The 25,287-nt window shown below is 53.6% G+C and overlaps 1 long non-coding RNA gene across 1 annotated transcript; it reads left to right on the plus strand.

The window, feature by feature from the left end:
• The first annotated feature begins 1,792 nt into the window (after positions 1-1,792).
• LOC123289784 (uncharacterized) lies at positions 1,793-14,833 on the plus strand. The gene is made up of 4 exons (XR_011503037.1): positions 1,793-2,719; positions 10,059-10,139; positions 11,207-11,404; positions 11,705-14,833. It is a non-coding gene; the product is annotated as an uncharacterized lncRNA (long non-coding RNA).
• The last annotated feature ends 10,454 nt before the right edge of the window (positions 14,834-25,287 follow it).

Consider the following 25,287-nt stretch of genomic DNA (forward strand, 5'->3'; position numbering starts at 1 on the left):
AACTTTCCCTGGAAGAGTTGGAAGGGCACTTTCAAACTTTGTCCCTTCCCCCTCCTCTGTCGTCTCTCCCCCAGCGCGCCCCCTGACCTCTGCATCCAGAGTCTCTCCTGAGGTCAATCCCCCAATGCTGCCTGGGTCCCCTGAGGGAACGAGGAGGGGTCTCTTGAGTCGCCTCCTCTCCTCAAAGACCCCCGCGTCTCCCATGTATCCTAACCGGGAATTCATTTCTATACCTCCCTCAGCCTAGGAGTGTTGGGGTGTCAGAGGCAGAGCTCGCTGCCCCCACCCCTGAGGCCCATCCTGGGGGTCCAGTCCGCCTCCCAAAGCCCCTTGAAAGCAGTTGGGGGTGGGGGGAGGCAGAGCGGGCAGTGGTCCACAATGGAGGAGCTGCCCTAGATGCTAAAACAAGAGACTGTCCTGGGGGCCCCTGGGATGAGGAGAGGCCCTGAGTGCTTTGGGAACTTGGGAAAACCGGGCTCTAGGGGAGCGGTCGGGGAGGGGGTAGTGTTCCTCGGGTCCTGACTAATCCTCGAAAGTGTGCAGTTGTTCAGGGAGCCGTGGCCGGGACCACCGCCATTTTGCTGGGAGGATGCGATGTCTTTGTTAAAACGTACACATCTTCTCCTGTGCTGCCTGGCAGGTATAGAAGAGGCAAACAAGGGGCGCCACCGTCTACACGGAGTCTTGGGGGCTCTGAAGGGCTTTTGGGGCCCAGAGGCCAGCGGAAGGGACTCCAGAGTTCCTGGGACCCCTTGTCTGCCACAGACATCCTACTCACGTGCAGGGTCCCTCTTGGCAGGGGCCCCAGATTCTGGGATGCTTGTTCCCTGGGCCCCCTCCCACAACAAACCTGCTCTGTTCCCTAAGAAAGAGGCTCGTCACTCTTCAATTAAACAATACCCTGGGAGTGGGGCTTTACAGCTGGTCAAAATGATGAACGACATCTCTGGTAGGGTCCGGGAGCTGTTTGCAGACACTGGCTGTTGGGGAGGGGAGGGGGGGAAAGATTGGAGGGTTTAGATGGGGGGACAGGTCGCAGCTCGGGGGTGTCTGGGGGAGGGCTCCTATTGGACTTGGAAGTCTCTGAGGCCAGGGAAATTAATGGATTTCCCCCCTACACCAAGGGATGGATTAATCCAAATGATTGGGAGGGGGAAGGGGAGGCCTGAGACTCGGTATCCGCATCGGACGCCTTCTCCCTGGGCTTATCTTGGTGGCACAGGCGGGGAAGAGAAGCAACGAAGGGCTAGGTTAGTTCAAAAGGTCAAGGTTCTTATTTGGATGCTATCAACTACCCTGAAGTTTCCTGATTTGAAAACACAACATTCTGGTGGGCTTGTTTTGGTTATTTGCAAAGCCAATTCTTCTGGTTCCCATTAAGATCTGGATGGGGAAATAGGTGTTATTTGCACACCCCTAGGTCCAAGATATTATTCCACCTCTCCCCCAGACATGTCATCCCCCCAGCTCCGTGCGTGTCTTAGAATAAGGACTGGATGAATCCAATGGCACGATGATGAAATAATTTTATTTACACAGCGCATCACAGTTTACAAAGCGCTCTCCACCCGTTTCTTGATCCTTTGCGCCTCCAGCCTGGGGAGGCAGGTTACGTGATCACATCCCCCATCACCTCATTCGGAAGGATGGATATGGGGGCGCACTGTGAGGTTCAGCTCCCGGCGCCCCCAGGCCTTCACTTAATTTTGTAGCTCTCACATCCCGTAACCGGCCCCCTCCCCCCCCCCCCCGCCCCGAGTCCTAGCGACCCGTAAATTTTCTCCTGGAACTGAAGCCAGAAATGCAGGGAGGGGTCGCCTCAGGGTCGCGGGGGTTCCCGCCGGCCGACAATCCTGCTCCTGCGGGCGGCGAGCTTCACCGCCCCTCCCCCTGTTGGGGAGAATTGGAGGGGGCCGGGAGGGGGTCCCGGGAGTCGGGCGCCCAGGCCGAGGCCGAGGGGGGCACGATGAAGGAGGGCTGCCTCCAGATTGGCTTGGCCTCCCCTCGCCTCGCCGACACTGCAGGGCCTGGGGTCTTCTGGACTCGGGCCGGACGCGCCCGGGCACCCCCGCAGGCAGCTCTCGGGTTCCCCCCCTAGCCCCAGCTCAGAGCAGTTTCCCGCCGGCAGACGGCGGAACTCCCCCCGCCCCTTTAACGCGAGCCCTTTAAAGACCCGGGAGCCGCAGGGCTGCGGGCAACTCCTCCTGGGAAATGTAGTCCCCGGCGCCCAGCCCCGCGCTGCGCCCGCCAGGACCCTCGCGAGCCTCGAGCCGCTGGCCGCCCCGGGCGTGGGGAGGGGTCCGACCTCGGCTGTCCAGTCGCGCGGGGAGGGGCCGGGCCTCCCTGCTGTTTTCTCATCTGTCCAAAAGGGGCTCTTCCCACCTTTGGGGTCGCTGTGAGGGCGAAATGAAGTCCTGTGTGGAAAAGTGTCAATGGCGTGAGAATACCGGGGCTCATGTTTTCACGGATGCGCGCGCGTGCGTGTGCCAGCATTTAAGAGCGCTTGACACACATCTCCATTTTTCAGACAGGAGCTCTAGAGAGGCTAAGAGCCTTGTCCAAGATGGGTCAACCTGAAGGAGGGTGACAGGCCGACAGACTCCCAAGCCAGCGACTTTCCCACTGGACCTCCTGTGGTCTCCAGAGACCTTGCAAGACACGCACTCATTCTGGACTTCGGAATGCTAAGATGTTCGCTTGATGTGTGTGTTGCACTGAGGTAGGAGCTGGGATCCAGCTGGAGCAAGACACAGGAGATCCCTGCCCTGTGGAGCTGACATTCTAGAGGAGAAGATAGATAAGCAACAGACTAAATAAAGTCAATTATATAGTATGTAGGGAAGCCATAATTGCAAAGACAAAACTGAGCAGGGGGAGGGGGAGGTAATAGGCAGTGCTGAGAGGAGCTGGTTTGCAGTTTTAAGTAGGGTGGTCAGAGAAGGCCTTTAAGAAGCTGACATGTGAGCAAAGATTTGCCATGGAGGCGAGGGAGGGGGCTATTATTCTTGGAGGAAGAATCCCCCAAGCAGCGGGAACAGCCAGTGCAAAGGCCCTGAGGCAGGAGTGTACAGGGCAGCTGAATCAAGGAAGACAGTAGGAGATGAGTTTTTAAAAGGTAAGCAAGGGGAGTAAAGGAGGCACAGGTCATGTAGGGTGTTGCGGGCCCTTTTGCTTTTACTCGGAGTGAGATGGGAGCCACTGGAGAATTTTGAGCAGAAGAGGGATGTGATGGGACCCACAGTCAACAGTTAGCCAGAGTTAACTCTAGCCACGCTGCGGAGAAGAGGTTGCAGAGGGCAAGGACAGAGCAGAGTCAGGAGGCCGTTGTGGTAATCCGGGTGAGAGATAATGGTAGTTTGGCCCAGGTGGCAGCAATGGAGGGGAAGGGGAGTGGTCAGGTCCCAGGAGGACTCCAAGGATTTTTGGCTTGAACAATGGAAGAGGGAGCTGTCATTAACGGAGGCAGGGAAGACGAGGGTGGAGCAGGTTGGAGAGTTCTGGCCCGGTTAGGTTTGAGATGTCTCCCAGATGTGTGAGCGGAGATGCTAAGAAGGCAGGTAAACAGAAGACTCTGAGCCTGCAGTTCAGGGAGAGAGTTTGGGGCCTTAGATGCGCCTTTGGGTGCTATCAGCAGAGAGCTGGCATTTGAAGACCTGAACTGGGCGTGATCAGAGGGCGTGAGGGCAGACAAGAAGAGGACAAAGGACTGAGCCTGGGGACACTGACAGGAGAAGGAGGGAGTGAAGAGGAGGCACCAGCAAAGGAGACCAAGAAGCAGCAGCCAGAGAGGCGGGAGGAAAACCCGGGAGGGGGCGTCCGCGAGGCCAGTGAGGAAGGAGGCGCGTCAGGTGGGGAGGGAGAGGCCAGTCCCTCCAGTGCCACTGGCCAGGACAGCGAAGGCCATCGTCTGTCCTTGAGGAAGAGGAAGACATTTGACCAGAGGATCCCCAGAGCCCTTCCAACTCTCTGGGACTCACAAGCAGGGCTCGGGATGGGGCACAGTTTCAGCCCCCAGCTTTTTTTTTTTTTAATTTTTTTTCCTTTTTCTCCTCAAAGCTCCCTGGTACATAGTTGTATATTCTTTGTTGTGGGTCCTTCTGGTTGTGGCATGTGGGACGCTGCCTCAGCGTGGCTTGATGAGCAGTGCCATGTCCGTGCCCAGGATTCGAACCAACGAAACACTGGGCCACCTGCAGCGGAGCGCGCGAACCCAACCACTTGGCCACAGGGCCAGCCCCAGCCCCTAGCTCTTAAACGTCTTTCCTTTAGGGGCAAGAGGAAGTAAGAAAGTTGGCCAGGGGCCGGGGGCTGAAGGAAGACTTCCCAGAAGAGGAGACGGGAGTGGGCTTTGAAGGATGGATAGAATTCCCACAGGCAATGGGGCGATGGTGTTCCACTCCGAGGGAACAGCAAGAGTAGAGGCACTGAGGAGGGATGTGGGGGACCTCACAGGCAGAAGGGAGGGACTGCATGGTTTCCGCAGGAGATGTGGTGGGAGAGGGAGCCAGGCCTGCAGCCAGGCAGAGGGGCACGGAAGGTACATGTGCAACGGAAGCAGGGTGTGACACGATCAGATTGGCATTTTAGAAGGACTGCTGGCTGCAGTGTGATGGGTGGACTGGAGAGGACGAGACTGAAATAGGAGAGACCAATGTGGAGGCAGTGAAGCCAGCTGTGGGGATGGCGGGGGCTGGACTGCAGGATCATCCAAGAGGTCAACTGACAAGCCTTGAAGAGAGGGATGAGGGAGAGAAAGCTGACAGTGTCAACACGGGTGTCAGGATGTAGACTGTGACAGGTAGGGGAGAGGGTGACTCTGGCCATCTGGGGTTTGCAGAGCCTGGAGGGCTCCAGGCGGAGGTGTCTGGAGGCAGCTGAACAAGGAATCAGGGGCTTAGGGAGGAAGGTCGGGGCCAGAGACGGGGAATTGAAGGGTTTGCAGTGAAGAGTCAGCCGTTCTCCATGAGCTCTCCCCGGGAAGTGTGGAGAGAGACTGGGGGAGGGGCCGTGGACACAGCCCCGGGATCCCAGCGTTTTAGGATCAGGTGGAGGAAGAGGAGCCGAAAACCATGGGGAGGTGGGCTCAGGGCCAGGGCCCTGTGAGGACCTCGCTCCTCTGGAAATCCTCCCCAACCTCAAGTCCCAGCCCATGGCCCGCCTCCTCCAGGAAGCCTACTGACTTGCCATCTCCCCTGGTTTAGTTCTTTACTGGGAGCTTCCTGCCTTTCAGTGTAGATCAGTGGTTCTCAAATGGAGGCGATTGTGTGCCCCCAAGAACATTTGGCAATGCCTGGAAACATTTTTGATTGTCACAGCTGGGGAGATGGTACCCGCATCTAATGGATAGAGGCCAAGGATGCTGCTTTTTTTTTAAAACAGCTCTTTTTTTTCATAGTTGGCCCTGAGCTAACATCTGTTGCCAATCTTCTTTTTTTTTCTTCTTCTCCCCAAAGCCCCCCAGTACATAGTTGCATATTCTAGTTGTGAGTGCCTCTGGCTCTGCTATGTGGGAGGCTGCCTCAGCATGGTCTGATGAGTGGTGCTAGGTCCATGCCCAGGATCCAAACCAGCGAGACCCTGGGCCACCGAAGCGGAGAGCGCAAAGTTAACCACTCGGCCACAGGACCGGCCTAGGGATGCTGTTTTAACATCCTACCACAGCACAGTGCCTCCCGCCAACAAAGAAGTATCTGGCCCCAAATATCCACAGTGCCAAGGTGGAGAAACTGTGGTGTAAAGAAAATCTGTGAGGTTGGGGTTCCCCGAGGGTGGGGCATCCCGCCTCATTTGTCCCTGTGCCAAGCTCAATTTTCTTGTTAAAGATGCTCAGAGGACGTTAATTGACGCAATGTGAACTTCAATGAATTCTAGTCCCGGGATGGTGAGCACATGTTAGCGTGTGCCAAGCACAGGGCTAGTTCAAGACTCATTAAATCTGCCGAGCCATCCCGGGGGTGGACACTGTTATTATCCCCGATTTACAGATGGGGAAGCTGGGGCAGAGAGGCGAAGTAACCTGCCAAAGTCACACAGCCAGTATGCTTCAGGGGACAGAGGCCCTTTCATATCACCTGTGTGACACCAAAAGCAACAGTAACAAAACCAAAAATAAACAAGTGGCACTACATGAAACTAAAAAGCTCCTGCACAGCAAAGGAAACCATCAGCAAAATGAAAAGGCAACCTACCAAATGGGAGAAAATAATTGCAAATCGTGTATCTAATAAGAACTAATATCCAAAATATATAAAGAACTTGTTCAACTCAACAGCAAAAAACCCCCAAACAAGCTGATTTTAAAAAGGGCAGAAGAGGGGCTGGCCCCGTGGCCGAGTGGTTAAGTTCGCGCGCTCCGCTGCAGGCATCCCAGTGTTTCGTTGGTTCGAATCCTGGGCGCGGACATGGCACTGCTCATCAGACCACGCTGAGGCAGCGTCCCACATGCCACAACTAGAAGAACCCACAACGAAGAATATACAACTATGTACCGGGGGGCTTTGGGGAGAAAAAGGAAATAATAAAATCTTTAAAAAAAAAAAAATTAGTTTAAAAAGGGCAGAAGATCTGAATAGACATTTTTCCAAAGAAGATATACAGATGGCCAACAGGTACGTGAAAAGGTGCTCAACATCACCAATCATCAGGGAAATGCAAATCAAAACTACAATGACGGGCTGGCCCAGTGGCACAGCGGTTAAGTGCGCACATTCCGCTTCGGTGGCCCGGGGTTCGCCAGTTCGGATACCGAGTGTGGAGATGGCACCACTCAGAAGGCCATGCTGTGGTAGGCATCCCACATATAAAGTAGAGGAAGATGGGCACGGATGTTAGCTCAGGGCCAGTCTTCCTCAGCAAAAAGAGGAGGATTGGCAGCAGATGTTAGCTCAGGGCTAATCTTCCTTAAAAAAAAAAAAAAACAAACCCACAATGAGCTATCACCTCATACCTGTTAGAATGGCTTTTATCAATAAAACAAGAAATAACAAGTGTTGATGAGGATGTGGAGAGGGAACCCTTGTACACTGTTGGTGGGAATGTAAACTGGTGCAGCCACTATGGAAAACAGTATGGAGCTTCCTCAAAAAGTTAAGAATAGAAATACCATATGACCCAGCTATTCCTCTGCTGGGTATATATCCAAAGAAAATGAAATATATGTACAATGAAATATTATTCAGCCATGAAAAAGAATGAGATTTTGCCATTTGCAACAACATGGATGGACCTCAAGGGCATTATGCTAAGTGAAATGTCAGACAGAGAAAGACAAATACTACCATATGATCTCTCTTATATGTGGAATCTCAAAAAGAAAAAAGAGCAATAAGCTCATAGATACAGAGATTGGTGGTTGCCAGAGGTGAGGGGGTGAAGGGTGGGAGAAATGGGTGAAGGGGGTCAAAAGATAAAAATAAAAAATAAAATAAAATAAATGCCAATCACATAGGTGGTCATATATACACATATGAAAAAAAATCACTTGTGACCATCCTTCCTTGTCTTGGAAATTCATCAAGTAATAGATTATTACCACTGTCCTTAAGTAAGGGACCCCTTACTTAGTTTACTGAATAAATGAATGAATTTGTATGTCCCTTCCTGGCAAACAGATTGTACATATTACAACAAGGGGAGAAAAAAATGTCTGCAGATTTTTCTTCCTGGTGAGAGATCCTTGGTCATTTAAGATGATGTTGCTACTTTTGAAGCTTTTGTTTTTACTTTTTTTTTTTTTTTTGGTGAGGAAGATTGTCTCTGAGCTAACATCTGTGCCAGTCTTCCTCTATTTTGTATGTATGTTTAAAGAAAACAACAGCTCAGTCCTCCTCCCCCAGCCCCAGCACCCGCCATCCTACTTTCTGTCTCTGTGACTTTGGCTCCTCTAGGTGCCTCATCTAAGTGGAATGACACGGCATTTATCCTTTTGTGACTGGCTTATTTGACTTAGCATAATGTCCTCAAGGTTCATCCATGTAGTAGCCTGTGTCAGCACTTCCTTCCCTTTTAAGGCTGAATGATATCCCATCTCACGTACAGACCGCGTTGTGTTTATCCCTTCATCCATTGATGGGCGATTGGGTTGCTTCCACCTTTTGACTCCTGGGAATAGTGCTGCTATGAATATGGGTGTATCCAGCTTCTTTTAGGAGTGGGGAACATTTTGCCCTGCAGGGCCCCAGATGAGGTCAGAGAGTAACGCCTGCGGTCCTCAGGGCTCTCTCTTCTCCCCTGAGGAGAGGGAGGAAAAGAATAGGTTACCCAGCGTGTCGTCTCCCACTGCTGCTGCACCAATTACCCCAAATGTGGTGGCTTGAAGCAACACCTGTTTATTCTCTTGCTGTTCTGGGAGTCAGAAGTCCAAAATGGGTCTCACTGGGCTGAAATCAAGGCGTCGGCCGGTATGCGTTCCTCCTGGAGGCTCTGGGGAGAATCCGTTTTCTTGCCTTTCCGCTTCAGCGGTGACTTGCATTCCTTGGCTCGTGGGCCCTTTCCATCTTAAAAGGCAGCGCTGGTTGGTCGAGTCTTTTTCATGACGCCGTCTCTGATTCTGACTCTTCTGCCTCCCTCTTCCTTCATTTGAGGACCCTCGTGATTACCCTGGTCCCACCTGGATAATTCAGCATGCTCTCCCATCTCGAGGTCAGTTGAATTCCCCCTTGGCATGCGGCATAGCATCTTCACAGGGATTAGGGCGTGGACATCTTTGGGGAGCTGTTAATCTGCCTCCCCCACACAGCTGACTACGGGTGTAACCGGGCAGGGCCTGGGGGCTGCGAGCGACATCCCTCCGCACCACACAGCACCAGGTGAGGCCCAGCTCCCGTCTAGGCTGTTCCCTTGTTCTGAGAAGTCCCTCCTTGGACAGAGAGCTGGAGGCAGCTTGGCCACCATCCGGTCCCCTCGAAGCAGTGTGGCTGCTGGGAAAGGTGGGGACATTTGTAAAAACCCTTTGGCTGGACTCCGTTAGATTCCTAGTGCTCCTAAACGTCAGTTGCTTTTCAGTTTAAAGAATCTACGCAACATCTAGCCCTGGTGGGGTGATGGGCAGCTCGTATTTCTAGCAAGTCCCCAGACAAAGAGTAACCAGGCACCTGGTGGAGAAGAGGGAACCTAGCCCTCCGGCGTGTAGCAGCCATCCTCCTGAGTGAGGGGACCGTCTGCTGGCCCCTTCTCCGTCCTCCCCACCCTCCATCTCCAGGTCCTGCTCCCTTTCCCTCGGGGCCCCGTTCTCCCTTCTGCCTGGTCTACCTCACAGATTGTGAGCCTCGACTCAAACCGAACAAGCTAAAGCCTCTCAGAAGTCGAGGGCACCCCGGCGGGCTCCAGTTGAGTCTCTTCACTTGCTGGGTGCTGGGGATGAACAGGACAGACTCGGCGCTTGGCCTCATGGGGCCCAGAGTCCAGTGGGGGAGACGGCATTGATATCATTGCAAATTGTGGTGGTATCGAGTGCCAAGGAGGAAAAGAACTAGGGGCCGTGACGGGGTGACGGGGGGCTTATGTAGATCGGGAAGGTTGTGTGGCTAGGATGGGGCCAGCGAGGGGGGGTGTGACGTGAGATACCGTCAGAGGGCGAGCCAGCCAGAGCACGTGGGGCTGGAAGCCACAGCAGGGGATGTCGATTTTGTTCTGAGTGCAGTGAGAAGCCACTGCAGAATTTTAAGCTTAAAATTTCAGGTCTCTTAAAATAATGAAGCCAGGGGCTGGCCCCGTGGCTGAGTGGTCAAGTTCGCGCGCTCCGCTGCAGGCGACCCAGTGTTTCATTGGTTCGAATCCTGGGCACGGACATGGCACTGCTCATCAAACCATGCTGAGGCAGCGTCCCACATACCACAACTAGAAGGACCCACAACGAAGAATATACAACTGTGTACTGGGGGGCTTTGGGGAGAAAAAGGAAAAAATAAAAAAATCTTAAAAAAAAAATAATAATGAAGCCAAATATTTTAAAATAAAAAAATTAAGTTATAGCACACATCATTCATGCAAGAGAGTATGCAACGCATGTACAATCTATAACTAATATGGAAACAAACACCTGTGTTTCCCTCGCTCAGGTTAACGTAAGAAACATCACCAGTGCCACGGGAGCCCCCTTTGTGCCCTGATCACATCTCCGTGACCTCTGACCTGAAATTGTAAGCAATTGTCTGGCTTTTCTTTATGGTTTTCCCATATATGTACTTATCCCCATACACCACACAGCTTAGTTTTGCCTATTTTAGGACCATATACAAATGGAATCATACTGTGGGTGTTTTTTTCTGGGACTTGCTTCTTTCACTCCATGTATTTTTGAACGTCATCCACGTTGGTGCAAGTAGCTGTGGCTCATTGCTTTTCACTGCTATCATCAGAGCAAATAGTGCTTTTGGAGGACCTGAAGTTTATACAATTTTTGGAGTCCTTTTTAAAAAAATTACAAAATTAGAATACTAGGGAAGAAGTGATTTATATTTAGAATGAGAAAAGAACTCACAACAAATTATATATATATTTTTAAAGCTTATAAATATCACAAGCATCACAAAATCCAGAAATATAATATTTTTACTAGTTAACTCTTTTACCCGCGTTGCTAGGACCCCTCTCAGGGCCTTGCAAGGGACTTGGGCAACGGAGGGGCCCTAAGGCTTCAGCAAGGTCAGCTTCACAGTGACTTGGTCCCAGAATGTGGCATGTTCCATATAGGAAGAGGCCACAGCTCATCTCCATTCTCTTGGCAGCAGCATGGTCCCAAAGACACCTGTGCCCTAATCCCTGGGCCCTGGTATATGTTCTGTTACATGGCAAGAAGGAATTAAGGTTGCAGATGGAATTAAGGGTGTTGATCTTGAGCTGGGGAGACAATCCTGGGTTATCCAGGTGGGCTCGATGTAACCACAAGGGTTCTTAAATGGGAGAAGAGGGAAGCAGAGAAGTCAGAGCCAGAGAGATGGCATTGTGGAAAAGACTCAACCGGCCTGTGCTGCCTTTTAAGATGGACAGGGCTCATGAGTCACAGAATGCAGGCTGCCTCTGAAAACTGGAGAAGACAAAAAACACCTTGATTTTAACCCACTGGGACCCATTTTGGACTTCTGACCTCCCGAACTATAAGAGCATAAAGCCGTGTTGTTTTAAGCCACCAAGCTTGGGGTAATTTGTTACAGCAGCCATTGGAAACTCATACACTCCTGTTGATGGGTCTTTGGGTTGTTTCCAGTTTCTTGCTTTCCAGGCAATGTTGCTGTGACTTTTCTACTGCAAGTGCGCTGGCGCAAACAGGAAGGAGTTGCGTTATGCACAGCTTCAGCTTTACCAGGTCGTGCCGGCTGCTCTCTACAAGCTGCCATCTTGGTGATGATTAGGGAAAGGCACAATGAAGGTGGCGAGACCACTGGAGGCCCTCCCCGCTCTGCAGGTACTGAACTAACAGGTGGCAGTGGAGGTGGAAAGAAGGGGCAGATGTGAGAAATATCCCGGAGGACCAGCCCACAGGATTTGCTAAAGGCTTCATTGTGGGGCCTGAGGGAGGAGTCCCTGGTTCCTGGAGCAGAAGCAAGGATGGGGGTGGGTCCAAAGCTGGTGATGGCCCGGTGACACCACGACCCTTCCTCGGTGGGCCTTCCCCTTTTCTGCCCTAACTGGCAGCTCTCCGGGCCCCTCCTCATCCAGCTTCACCCTGTGGAAGCTGACCTCTCACCTGCTTCCCCCAAATTAGGAAAACAATCGCAAACCCACGTGGATCGAGAGTCAAAGGATGGACAGAGAGACAAACTCACACTGCAGGACAGAGGCCTGAGCATGCAGGTGACAGCTTCACAGTTAAACTTTAACTGAGTTCACTGAACTAAGCTTTAGCCAATTTCCCAGGATTTGAAGCAACAGAACACATCACCAAGGCAAAGACCGAGGGTTTTGACCCCACAGAGATAGTCTAACCTCCCGCGTGGACAGCATCTTGGGAAGGCTCCGTGCCGCTCACACGGGAGAGGAGCCACACGTGTAGACAGGGGCAATGTCTACGATACGTTCACTGAGAAAAGCAAGCTAAGAACAATGTGTGTGTGGGACCCTCATTTTAACAAAATAGGGAAATTAGAGCGCTCTGTACAGGTGCGCAATAATAGTTCACGTTTACTGAGCAGTTACTGTAGGCCCGCACTGGGCCAAGTGCTCTCTTGATGGGTACTGACGCCCTGGATCTTTCGCTGTCATTGTCACTTCCTTGGACAGATGGGCGAGGAACTTGCCAAAAGGGATCTGACTGTATCTCTTAACCAGCTCTCAAAGCTGTCCCTCCCGTACGCAGGGGACCAGGTGGGTAAATCTGTGGCTGGTCTCAGGAGCCCCAGGAGGAATGAGCTCCGGGCGCCAAGCCCTTCCTCATGCGGGTCAGTGGGATTGGCGGCCACCTGACCCACTGGGGCAGTCCTGACCAAGGTCGGCTGGCAAAGAGGATGCCTGTGCCTCAAAAGAGGGTACTCACTCAATGGAAAAAGGGAAGTGGACAGGTGACCCAAGCTCAGAGCCAGAGGCCAGGCATTGGGATGGGGGCAGACGCCACGTGGGGCTTGCTGCTGGTCCCACCCCTCTGGCATCATTTCCGCTTCAGGGAGCAAGGACTGAGCTCGTGGTATGAACGAGAGGGCTATACCCTCGGGGTCCACGGGCAGGCAGGGCAGGGCCTTGTGGTGGTGAGACTGGCCTCCTTTGGATGGAGTGGATCCCTTAGGACTCTCAGACTATTCTGGAAGACACCTCAAGAGGGAGACGCTGGGCTTCTTACCAATAAATGCGTGAGGGTGCATGAGAGATTGGTGAAAAATCAGCCACATGGCACTGTGACCTGGGTCATTCTCCAGGCTGGGCCAATGGGCCGTGGGTGTGTGCCTGCGTGCCTGCCACCTTAGTGGCAACAGTTTTCTCTGAGAAGTGGAATTGGGTCATGGGGCGCTTTTAGTTTTTACTTTATACACATCTATATTGTTTTAGTTTGATGAACAATAAGCAGGTATTACTTTTGTAATAAAGAAAGAACCTTCATAATGTCAAAACCTACATACGATGAAAAGGCAAAAATATATATAGAAAAAACCCTTCAGAGTAAATATGACGAATGGTAAGCATCCTTATGGTGTAGAATAGTGCTACATGTTCTCAAGAGAAAAATGGTAACGCCCCAATGGGACAAAGTACGTGAACAGATCGTTTATAGACGAGTAAATACCAGGAGCTGATTTGATCTCATGAGTCAGCAAAACGTGCAGCTTTAAGCAACAGTGATGTCATATTTGTCCCCTTTCACATTAACCAAGATTCTTAGAAATGATAACAGTGCTGGCGAGAGCGGAGGGGGAGGGGCGCTCCCTGACCCGAGTCACCAGGGACGCCGTGCGTTCGATCAGCGTGGTTAGATAACAATTTGCCACTAGGAATCCAGAGCCGTGAATTGTTCAGACTCAACCTGGACCCAATCGTGCAAAAAGAACTGGATAAACCCACACTGAGGGACGTTCTGCAAGATGACAGGCCTGGGCCCTCCAAAATCGTTGAAGTCACTGAAGACTACGGAAGGCAGGAGATGTTCCAGACTGAAGGAGACGGAAGAGCCCTGCGACTGGACCCTGGATTTAAAAAAGATTCTAAAAGACGTTATAGAAACAATTGAGGAAATTTGAATGTGAATTGTATATTAGATGATATTGGGCCTGTGTTCCAGTCTTTTTTTTTAAAGATTTTTTTTTTTTCCTTTTCCTCTCCAATCCCCCCAGTACATAGTTGTATATTTTAGTTGTGGGTCCTTCTGGTTGTGGCATGTAGGATGCTGCCTCAGTGTGACCTGATGAGCAGTGCCATGTCCACACCCAGGATCCGAACCAGTGAAACCCTGGGCCGCCAAAGCAGAGCTCGCGAACTTAACCACCCGGCCACAGGGTCTGCCCCTGTGTTCCAGCCTTGAATGTGCTCACTGGATTGTGGTTGTGGAGGCTGGGTGTCCTTTTGCTTGAGAGACATGTGCTGAAGGATTGAGAGTGTCGTGATGTCGGCAACTCAGATCAGTCTGCAAAATACATGTGTTTAGACGTGATGCAGCTGTATGGATCGACGATCTGTGTATGCGTAGACACAGGTGTCAAGAGAGAGCACAAGAGAGAAATAAAAAGCGCAAAATGGCAACAATCTTGAACCTGGGCAAGGGATGTGTGGGAATTTATTGTACTATTCTTGCAACTCGTCTGTAGGTTTGAAAACCTATCGACTAAGTTGGAGGGAAAGTGTTCGAGGCCAAGCGAGTCCATTCTCAGCCCCGCACCTGTGTGAGAGAGGCTGGCCCTGGCCCTGCTCCCAAACACCACCCAACCTGCTCCTGCTGTCCCCGGTCCTTAGAGCCCCACCTGCAGCACCTCAGGGCTGGAGACCCTTTGCAGGCCTATGCGGGGGTTCACAACACACGCTACCTACTCCCCTCTGGCCCCACTCTGGATCCCTGAGCCAGTCCCTGCGACTCAACCCCTCATCCCACATGAGGCCCAGGATGAAGTCAAACCCCGACCCTGGTTCCAGAGCTTGGCACTCACACCTGGGCTGTGACAAGCAGAGCGGGTCCCGTCCTGGCTCTGCCCATGACCTTCCTTGCTGGGTCTCTCCCTTGGCTCTGCCCTGGGACGGTTCCCTCACGGGACTTGCCCATCCGTCCTCCCTGGAACTCCGGGTTTGGGTGTTTTCCAGCCATGGGCAAGCGTGTGGATGGGCAGCCACGGCCAGGAAGGCCCCAGAGGAGGGGTCTGCCAGGAGAGGCCCCGAGCACGCCACCCCTACTCCGAGGCTGTGCTTCTGCCCCTCCGTGCAGGCCCTGCTGTGGGAGCCCAGGCACGTGGGGCTGTTTGTGTTTCTTATTTTTAAAAAGCTATAACACCCAACGTCAGCGCCAGCTGTTTTCCTAACCTCGGGACACGTGCTCTGCTATCGAAGCGGTCAGCTGAGCTTGACCATAGGGCCCCTCACGTGAGCGAGATCCCGCCTGGAGGAGGAGATAAGGAGGAGTCCCCGGGGGAGGGGGACGACAAGGGCATCCTGGGAGCAACACACAACACAAAATAAAACCAGAAGTTCCAGGAAAAGATGACAAAGCACACAGGTCTTGGCCCCTTCCGTCCCAGGGACCTAAACCAGCTCCCCGCCCCCCCGGCGCTTTGATGTCCTCCAGGCAGCCCCACATCCTCACGGTCCAGAGGAAGGAGCAATGGCTTTCCTCGGCCCCAGCTTTTGATAATGAAGAGCAAAGCTTTCTAGAATCAAAAAATTCAGAAAAATCAAATTATGGAAGCTGAGACTCTTGTACTCACTCATGTTAGAATTCTCACTTATGTTAGGATTCTAAAATATAACATATTAGAAGCACAATCTCTTATAGCTGGAAAGTGGTTAGGCAGATGAGCAAATTCTGCTTTTCTACTCTGTGCACCACAGTCTCAAATATTTGAGGGCACCATCAGCGGCCAAAGGGACCTGGAGCCGAGGCTGGATGCCCAGGATGGCGAGGAGGCCCACACACTGGGCCTGGCTGCCGATGGGCAAAGGCCATGCCCACCTGGGGCCCAGATGCAGCTGGCATCACCCCCTGCAGGTGTTCAAAACATTCAGTGCTGGCTGGGGTGGAGAGCAAAGTGCTGCTCCCTGGGACGAGTATCCGTAAACTCTGGGTCACTGTGGCTCCCTCAGAAAGGTTTAGGGCCCTTTCCCCATCGGCACTGAAGGTGTTTAAATACACCCTAGGAGGCACGTGGGATGGTGGGTAATCTGCTGTGTGACCTGAGGTAGTTGGCTAACCCTCTCTGAGCACATGTACTCTCTCAGGGTTTGGATGGACTTCACGGACCCACTAGAAAGCCCACAAAGTCTAGCATAGTGGTGAGGCCCAAGCACCACAGACCCATATTGTCTGGGTTCAAATCCCAGCCCTGCCACTTATAGGTATGAGGCTGTTGGCAAGACGACCCTCCTGTGCCTCAGTTTCCTCCCCTGCAAACTGGGGATAATAGTGGCACCCACCTGATAGAGTTTTCATGAGGACTAAATGTATATAAATATATGTGTGTGTATGTAATGTGTACATAATAAATGATATATATATGTGTCGCTTCGAGGAGAGCCTGACACATAGTCATTGCAGTTTAAGTGTTAGCTGTCATCATTGTCGGTATTTCAGACACCTGGAAATGAGGTGTTCACCCACAATGAGGCAGCGGAGACTCACAAACATGTCAAGTGTCTTTACTCTGGGCTAAGATTTATGTCAGTTCAAAGTGGGCACAGTGGGTTTTCTCCTGCTGATCCCAAGCTCTCACTGGCAGTTCCGTAGGGCTTGGCTGTGTCAGAATCTCTTATTTCTGAATGCAGTTCGTTTGGGAGACCAAAACTTTTGAAACATGGAAGAGGCCCACTTCTAAGAATCCAGCCTAAGGAAATAACCAGAAACTCCCACAGATATTTGTATATGAGGATGCACTGCGGCATTATTTTTAACCCTAGAAAAACTGGAGAAGACTTCCGTGTGAAGCAGTCAGGGAGGAGCCAGTGGAATAAATCTCGGTCTCCTGAAGCCGGGGAGAATAGCGATGGAGCGCCCCGATTTGCTGGCCTGCAGAGATGGTGGTACGTCAGGAGGTGAAAAAGCTGTATTTCAATGGGGTAGTTTTTAGCATTTTGAGGTTTCCAAGTAGCCTATGTGTAGTGTGATCCCAGGAAAAGCATGTAAATTTTACATTAAAACAAATAGTTAAATATCCAGGGGCCAGCCCCGTGGCCGAGTGGTTAAGTTCGCACGCTCTGTTTCGGCAGCCCAGGGTTTTGCCAGTTCGAATCCTGGGTGCGGACATGGCACTGCTCACCAGGCCACGCTGAGGCGGCATCCCACATGCCACAACTAGAAGGACCCACAACTAAAAACACACAACTTTGTACTGGGGCGCTTTGGGAGAAAAAGGAAAAATAAAATCTTTAAATATCCGTAGTTATGTGTACACACAGGGTTACAGAATAGTCTGACAGGATATTCAATAAACTAATGAGATTTAGCTCCAGGTGGTGGGTTTATTGATGATTCTTTTTGCTTTTAGCTACCTGGTTTTTCTCACTTTCAAAAGTTAACATACCTCACTTGTATGGTAAATCATTTTTTAAACTTAGAGGGGATATAAAGAAAGTGACAAAGAAACTGGTTCCTGCTGTACTCAGAGAGCACCAGGGCCCTTGGTGGCGGAGCCCGAGCCTGGTCCCAGTGCCGAGAGACTTATGCCGGGTCCAGTGGCCTCTTCCCTCTCCTCTCAGAGGGGGTTTTCTGAGGGCCCCTCTGTGCCTAGCACTGTGCCTAGTGCCTTGCGGTCATGACATCACTGCACCTCCATGACCTTCCTTTGAGGCAAGGATGAGCATTCCATCATTTGCAGATGAGGAAGTGGAGGCTCAGAGAAGTTAAGGGATGTGCCCAAGGTCACACAGGTGAAAGGTGCTGGAGCCGGAACAAAAACCTGTTGGATTTGGGATGAAGACGATGCCCTAACCAAACAGGAGTCGGGAAGGCCTGTAGGGGGAGCCCTCACGCCCTAGCTCATCTCCAAGCACACCAACCCGGATGCCGGGCGGCTCCATCCTGACGACGGGAAGTAGAACTCCTCCATGGCTCGAGGAGGACCGCTCCCGGCTCCCAGCAGCCCAGCCAGTGAGGAGCCGGCGCCCCTGAACTGTCGCTCTCCACCCGTGGACTTTCCTCCAGAGCAGCCCCTCCCTTCTTCTATCAAAAGGCAGCTCCCTTGCCCTGTTTTCTGGATTTGCCTGAGGTTTGCCATAGCATGCCCATCCGAAATTGCAATTCTCTTGGCTGTTCCCTGATAAACTCGCTTTGAGGATAAAATAACAGGCGACTTTGCTATTTAAGCTGACGGACTCCCAAGCGCGTGCCTGTAACCGTTCCGTGGTCCTGTCTGGCTCTTGCTTGGAGCTCTGGCCAGCAGAAGTTATGGCCAGCCCCGTTCTGTATAGGCAGTGGGGGGGGGGGGGGGGACGGGCGGTGGGGACCACGAGAGCCCTTCTTCCCTCGAGTACAGTCTCTGTGTCCCCAGCCTGACAAGGAATTCCTGAGATGCTCTCTGAATCTTAGCTGAGTTAGCACACACTGATAATGGTGGAGCTGACATCCCTGTCCCCCGTGGAGCACAGTGATACAGCCTCTGATGTTTGGCCACCCGAAGTGGAGACTGCCTTTCCCAGCCTCTTTGGCAGCTAGGAGTGGCCAGGTACCAAGTTCCAGCCAAAGGAATGTAAGTGGAGGTGTTGTGCTAGAGCTTCCTTAACAGAAAGCTGCCATAGGCCCTTTGCCCCTTCTTCATTTCACTTCTATCTGCTGGCTGAGATGCAGACGTGTTGACTGGAACTAGAGCAGCCATCTTGGGCCATGAGGTGTATTTGTGAATGGAGACTGTGCATGAAGGAGTCTAGGTCCTAGATAAAAGGATACAAGGAGTCTGGGGGCCGGCCCTGTGGCCGAGTGGTTAAGTTCACGTGCTCTGCAACAGGCAAGCCAGTGTTTCGTTGGTTCGAATCCTGGGCGTGGACATGGCACTGCTCATCCAGCCATGCTGAGGCAGCGTCCCACATACCACAACTAGAGGGACCCATAACTAAGAATATACAACTATGTACCAGGGGGCTTTGGGGCAAAAAAGGAAAAAATAAAATTGAAAAAAAAAAAAAGAGGCTATAAGGAGTCTGAATCCCAGACACTGTGGCTCAGCCAGGGAGCCCTCCCTTCAGACTTTTCCAGGTAAGGTAAATAAACATCTTTCCTGTTTAAGCTATTGTTATTGCCGCTCACAGCCAAACATATCCTAATTCACTCACTGACGGCCACTCTTTGCCAGAATGTGGGCTGGGTGCTGGGAAGCAAGACAAATCAGACATGAGCCCTATCTTCATGAAACGCAGAGCCCAGAGGGGAGATGAAGATGAAACAGACAATCCTGACATGACTCTGTTTTCAATTTCATGCAGTAAGCCGTCATTTGTTCACACAGTCAGTCAACTCTCACCACCAGCTGGGTCTCCTGCTCAACACGAGGCGCTGTGCTGGGTGCAGGGCCTCTGGCCTCTGACCCGGTGGCTCTAGAATGTGGTTCCTGGCCCCCATCAGTCTGCGTCTACTCTTCTCGGCAGGTGCGAGAAGGCCACCTGGAGCCTGGGGACTGGCCTGCCTCACTGCCCTGCGTGGACATTCAGCTCGGGAGGAGAGGGCGGGGCTGGAGTGGGCGTGTAGAGAGGCGCGTGTGTACAGACGTACTTGGCATATGTTTAGGTGTGCACGAGATGTGCACCTGGGCCCATAGCGGCTTTTGTGTGTATATCTCACACGTACGCATGTGCACACTAGGCATGCACTGAATAAAGCATTAGCTTATACTGTGACATGTGAACACAATGGAGTGACATTAACGTATCATGAGGTACATTATGCTACATGTTAACACGCGTGTTAGAAATCATGACCGTGAACATCTGTTGAACAGTGATCTCAGCACCCCACTGGGACTGCCTCGTGTAATCCTCACGTCTCTCAGAGGCCGGCACTGTTATTATCCCCAGGTTAGAGGTGAGGGCACAGAGGCACAGAGGGGTTAAGTGACTTGCCTGGGGTCACACAGGTAGTCAGTGGTCAGTCCCCAGCCCGCACCCCTGACCCCCAACCTGCCCCGCCCTCCATGCTCGGCCTGGCCTTCGACCACCTGGAGCCCGTACAGGCACGTGCCAGTGCTGTACCCGTGAGCAGGGGCGCGTGTGTGGACGGGGCGGCGTGCGCAAAGGTGTTCACGACGGCGCATCTACAGCTCTGTTGTTGGGGTGTGGCCCCGGTGTGTCCAGCCAGCCCCCCAGCCCGGGGCGCCCTTCCTCCCCTTTGTCTCCTGTGCACTTATCTCGGCGCGGGCGCCACCGCGTCTGCAGCCTGCCCTGCTCCTCCGGTCCGTCAGTTGACCGCCTGCCCTCCCTCTGCTGTTGTCCTCGAGCGGGGTGAGGGCGTGTCCCTTCATGTCTGTGTCACCCGGGTGTCTGGAACAGGCCTGACCAGGACTTTAGCAGTAATAACAACAGCTGCCGCTCGGCGGGCATGGCCGCTGTGGCTGGCGGCTGCAGGAGCAGTGACCTTGTGACTTCACTTAATTCTCCTTATCACTCCCCTCTCGGGTGAGGAGGAAACGAGGGTCAGAGGGTCACTGACTGGAGCAGGTATGAGGCAGAACCAGAAACTGGCCCCCCGAGCTTGGCTCCAGCTCTCTCGTCGCCATACCATGCTCCCTGTGGGGCTATTTCATCCTTTTTAAACGCTTACTTATTTTGGAATAGATAACCCACACACAGGAGACAGTTACGTGGTATGGAAATGTATAATGTTGAAATGTGTCCCTCCACCCCTGTCCCCCAGCCTTCCCGCCTGTCCCTGAGGCAACCGCTGTTCCCGGGTCTCGCATGTGCAGGGCCCCCTGCACACTGAGTTTTCTCACTTGTGTATGTGTGTGTGTGTGAATCCTTCCAGAGAGGTTTCAAGCATCTATAAGCACATGTGCTGATCTGTACCTGCCATAATTTCCTTCTTTTACGCAAATGGGGCCGCAGCCCACGCCCGGCTCTGCCCCTCGCTTTGTTTACTCCACCGCTCGGCATCTCTCCGCACCGGCAGGTGGAGAGCTTCCTCACTGCTTTGTACGAGTGCTCGGCACATCTGGAGGGGAATTTAGTTAAAGCTTCCTACTCCAACGCTGCGACGAATGTTCTCGTGCAGACACGGACTTTCACTGAACGACTGGGTCGATGGACGAACGAGTGAGGAGGTGAGAGCAGGCGTGAGGCTGGGGCCCGGGTTACGGGGGACCCTGGCTGTGGGGCCAGAGACACCGGCAAACCTGTCTCCCTAAGGACACAGGAGAACGCGAGACTCTGCTGGAAGCCGGAGTCACAGCTGGCCAGGCCCCACCTGGGGCCTCTCGGCAGTGGCCCCTCAGGGCAGTGATGTCACACTGCAGGTGAAGCGTCCACACCAGTCACCTTGCAGACTTGCTTGGCCGGTGCAGCCAGCTGCCCCTCTCCCGAGGCTGGGGCGTCCCTCTGGAGATGCCTCAGCTGAGCTCAGAGGGCCAGTGGGTGGCCAGGCCAGGACGTGGGCTCAGGTGACCATCTTTGGGCTGTAGGCTCCTCCCTCCGTTCTGATAGTGGAGACGGAGACGCAGAGACGTTGAGCCATGGCGTTGAGGAGCCGCAAGGGAGCTTGCAGAGGGCGACTGCCTGGGTGTAGGGCGGCCAGAGCTGGGGAGGGTCTGGCCCAGGAGACAAGGCAGTGGGGATGGAGGCCCAGGCAGGACCAGTACTGTGGGGACTGTGGGAAGAAAGTGTGCTTGGCAGCCCCCCATGACGCGCGGGGCGAGTCTGGAGCTGCAGGACCGTGAAGGGGTGAGGGCACCCCTGGGACACCCTCCTGCCCTTTCTAGGGGCCTCCAGCCTTCCTGGCCCCCTTGAGAGGAAGCTCTCACTCTGCTTTACTAGGGAAACTGAGGCAGGAGTGTGGAGGTGCTTCATCCAAGTCAGCCTAATGGAGGTGCACCCAGACCTCCCCCCCTACCTGCACCCAAGCGGGGCCCCAAGGCACCTGGTCTCCGGGCAGCCTCCCCTGAGGAGACCTTGGTCGGCTCAGGAGGCCCCCTGCGCCGTGAGACCCACAGACCGGGGCTCCAGCTCTGTGACCAGGTGCCTCACTGTGCCGCCCTGAGTCCCGGCCCCCTCCCTGGCAGAGCTGTGCCCCTCCCTCACCGGGCCTTTCTGGGGATCAAAGTGCTTGCTGCGGGCATCGCACAGCAGGTGCTCAACCGAAGGCAGATGGTGCTGCTGTGGGGACGCGGCCTCCGTGAGGAGCCAGATGTGCCGAGATGTGAGCCACTAAATTATCGACCTCAGTGAGTCAGGGCCCCTTTCTGAGCCTCAGTTTCCTCTGTAAAGTGGGGCCAGCGATAGGTTCTTCAAAGTGTTGCTGTGAGCATTAACGGGGAGGCTATCTATAAAGTCTGCTCGCGGCAGACGCTCTGGCAGAGTCAGCTCCTCCCTCCCCGGGCCTCAGAGCCTGCAGGGCCCTTGTAAAGTCCAGATGGGATGCAGGGTGACAGGGATGACTCACAGTTATGGCCCAGCCCTTTCATGTTCTGGAAACTGCCATTAGCTCCCAGCCCCTCAGGTTGGCTGCTGGGCTTCCCAGTTGGTTTATGGGGAGACCTGGCCCTTTGCCATTTGGCGTGCAGGTGGGGCTGAGGCTGTGGCTAGGCTCTATCTAGAGGGTGCCTGGCTGGGTAGTCATTCACTTCTGGTCAGTCACTCAGTCAGTCAGTCAATGGGTCAATCAACAAACACTCATCCTGCTGAGATTCCATGTGCTCCGTCCTGGGCCCTTGGGGAAACCTAAGTGAATCAGAGCTAGTCCCTGGCCTCAGGGGGCTAAGTCTGGGGGAGCCATGTGGAAAGAACATGTCAAGTGGAGGGGCTGTAGAAGCCAGAGCAGTCATTTAGCCCCACCTGGGGGATCTGGGAGGGCTTCCTGGAGGTGGCAGATGATGCCCTATCTGAGTCCCGACTCTACCAGGGGAGGAGCAGGGAGCGGGCAGGTGTGTGTGGAGGAGAGCAGTGAGGACAGACAAGTGCATGGCTGGGCACCCTCTGGAGCTACAGGGGGCTTCATGTGGAAGGTGGAGCCCAGGGAGCTGGAAGGGGCAGGGTGAGGGGTTGGGGCAGGCCGAGGGGCTCATGTGCTGAGACTGGATCCTGAGAGCAGCAGGGGATCAGGGCGGGGCTTCACGAAGGGAAACTACTGCCAGCTCTGTTTTAGAAAGCCCACACCCGCAGTGTACGGATCGGACGGGAGAAGAAAAACCGGAGGCTAGCGACCAGGGAAGAGGCTGACCCAGGTCACAGGCATGGGGACAGGGAAGAGGCTGAATGAGGCCGTAGTCATGGGGACGAGGCTAAGCATTTTCATCCAGGAGCAGAAAAGGGGTAGTTGGCCAGGGCTTGCGAGGAGGAGCTGGTGGGCGGTACCCAGGGGTCAGGCTGGGCTCCTCCAGACTGCCAGGTGCCCCCATTGCCCTGTGGCGAGATGGCACAAGGGGCGAGATGTTGAGAGCCCCTAATAGGATGCTCCCCTCGAGAGGATTTACTGTGGAGCCACTGAAGGGTCTGGCTTTGTACCTGGTAACACATCCTGCCTCGAGAGAGGACATCTCCGGGAGCGCTGAAAAGTGACAGGTGGGCGCCTGACAAGACGGAAGGCAGAGGTCTGGGTTCTCAAGGCGTGGAACTGGGGTTTGGACCAAGTGTGACCAGAGCTCCTGGGCATGGTGGAGGACGGGGCATCTGCTGACCTCCGACTGATACTAATAAAATAACGGCTCCTGCTGTGGAAATACTTACTGTACTCCAGGCCCTGTGCCATGCGTTTTACTTCCATCATTTCGCTTAATCCTCATAACCGCCCCATAACAATAATAACCACCACAATAATAATAATAGCTAACACTTATATTGTGCTTACTAGGCCCCAGGCCTTCTTCTCAGCATTTTACATGTATTAGTTCATTTTTAATTTTCACAATTCTGCGAAGTAGACACGACTATCCCCATTTTACAGAGGAGGAAACTGAGGCACAGAAAAGCTATGTAACTTGTCTAAGTTTGCAGAGCTAGGAGCAAGGATGCGGATGGAGGGCCGTCTGACCCCCTACCTGAGCTCTGACTCCTTCCTCATCCTGCCTCTCACAGCGTCTTTGCTTGCTGAAGGCAGGGATGTCCAGGGTCAAAGCACGAGCAGTGGCATAAATGAGGGCAGCTGGAAGAAGAGGGAGGGATGGAGTGGGAGGGAGGGGTCTGCATCATTAGTGCTTTCTGAAGGGGAGCCACTGTGGGTGACATTGTGCCCCCCAGAGGAGCTGCAGGTCCCTGGGGCTCAGAGTGGGTGGGTCCCGGAGCCCCGGGATGGGTGGGGCTGGGGGGACTGAAGATCTAGGCTTTAGAAAAGGGAGGCAGAGTAAAGTGACTCGTTGGTGACACTCGTCACCAACTGACTCGGTGACAAGGAAGTGACAAACTTCTCTGTCCTCCCCCACAGTCCTCATACCCCATGTGGCTCCGCACCCTTGGTGGCCTGATGAGATTCAGTGGACTCTTTGTGGGCCTTTTCTTCCGGCCCCTGTTGGCCACTCCCTTCTTCTTGCGTTGGCTCACTACAGCTGCTGTTAACCTACCCCTCGATCCCCCGCTCTGCCACCATATACCACCCCCAAAGCCAGCTTGGGGTCCGCGCTAACCCCCTGTGCAGACGACGCCCCAATCTTCATCCAGACCTCCGTCCTGAGCCAGGGCACTGCCCGCCTAAACCTCCCCGACATCTCCCCTGGGTTAAGAACGAGGTTAGAGCGTGGAGCCACGACCCCGCCATCCTTGCAGAATTGGACTCCAGCTCTGACCTGCCCTTCTGGCCTTGTTTCGGATCCCTCTATGCGCTCCAAACTCTAGCCAAACCCAGCTGCTCCGTCCCTGCTACTTTCCCATCTCAGTGCCTTTGAACGTGATGTCCACTCAACCTGGGATACTCTCGCCACCCTCCTAGCTAGCCAGTGTCTGCTCACTCCAGCACCCTCTCCTTCAGGAAGCCTCCCCTGACCTCCCAGGCTGGGTGTGCTGCCTCCTCTGTGCTGACTGTGGCTCCTTGTGATTAACTGAAGAGGAGAGGCAGGTGGAGACACAGAGCACAGAGAGGAAAGATGGCTCCCAACGAGCCCTCACCCGGCGCTCCTGCCCCGGCGTTGTCCCCTCCGCTTATCTGGGCCAGCCCTATGACCTGTTCTTGAGGAACGTGATGGAAGTCGTGCCACAGCACTTCCAAGCCAAAGTCACAAGCAGCGTGTAAGAAACAAAGAGAAGTCAACCAACATGGAAGCGGTCAGACTACAGCCTACCCTGAGAGTGCCACGCTGTGGGGGGGGCACGGGCTGGCCACCGGAAGTGGCCACGTGGAGACAGGGAGAGATGTCCAGTGGCCCCCAGCTCTCACAGCCATCCCAGCTGAGGCACCAGATACATGAGGGAAGAAGCCATCTTGGATGCCCAACCCAGCTGAGCCTTCAGACGACTCCAGCCCAGCCACATGTGGCGGCAACTGCACAACAGACACCAAGAGAACTGCCCAGCTGAGCCCAGTCGAGCCACAAGACCACGAGC

This window comes from Equus asinus, chromosome 4 (assembly GCF_041296235.1).
Source record: "Equus asinus isolate D_3611 breed Donkey chromosome 4, EquAss-T2T_v2, whole genome shotgun sequence".
NCBI classification, from domain to species: Eukaryota; Metazoa; Chordata; class Mammalia; order Perissodactyla; family Equidae; genus Equus; species Equus asinus.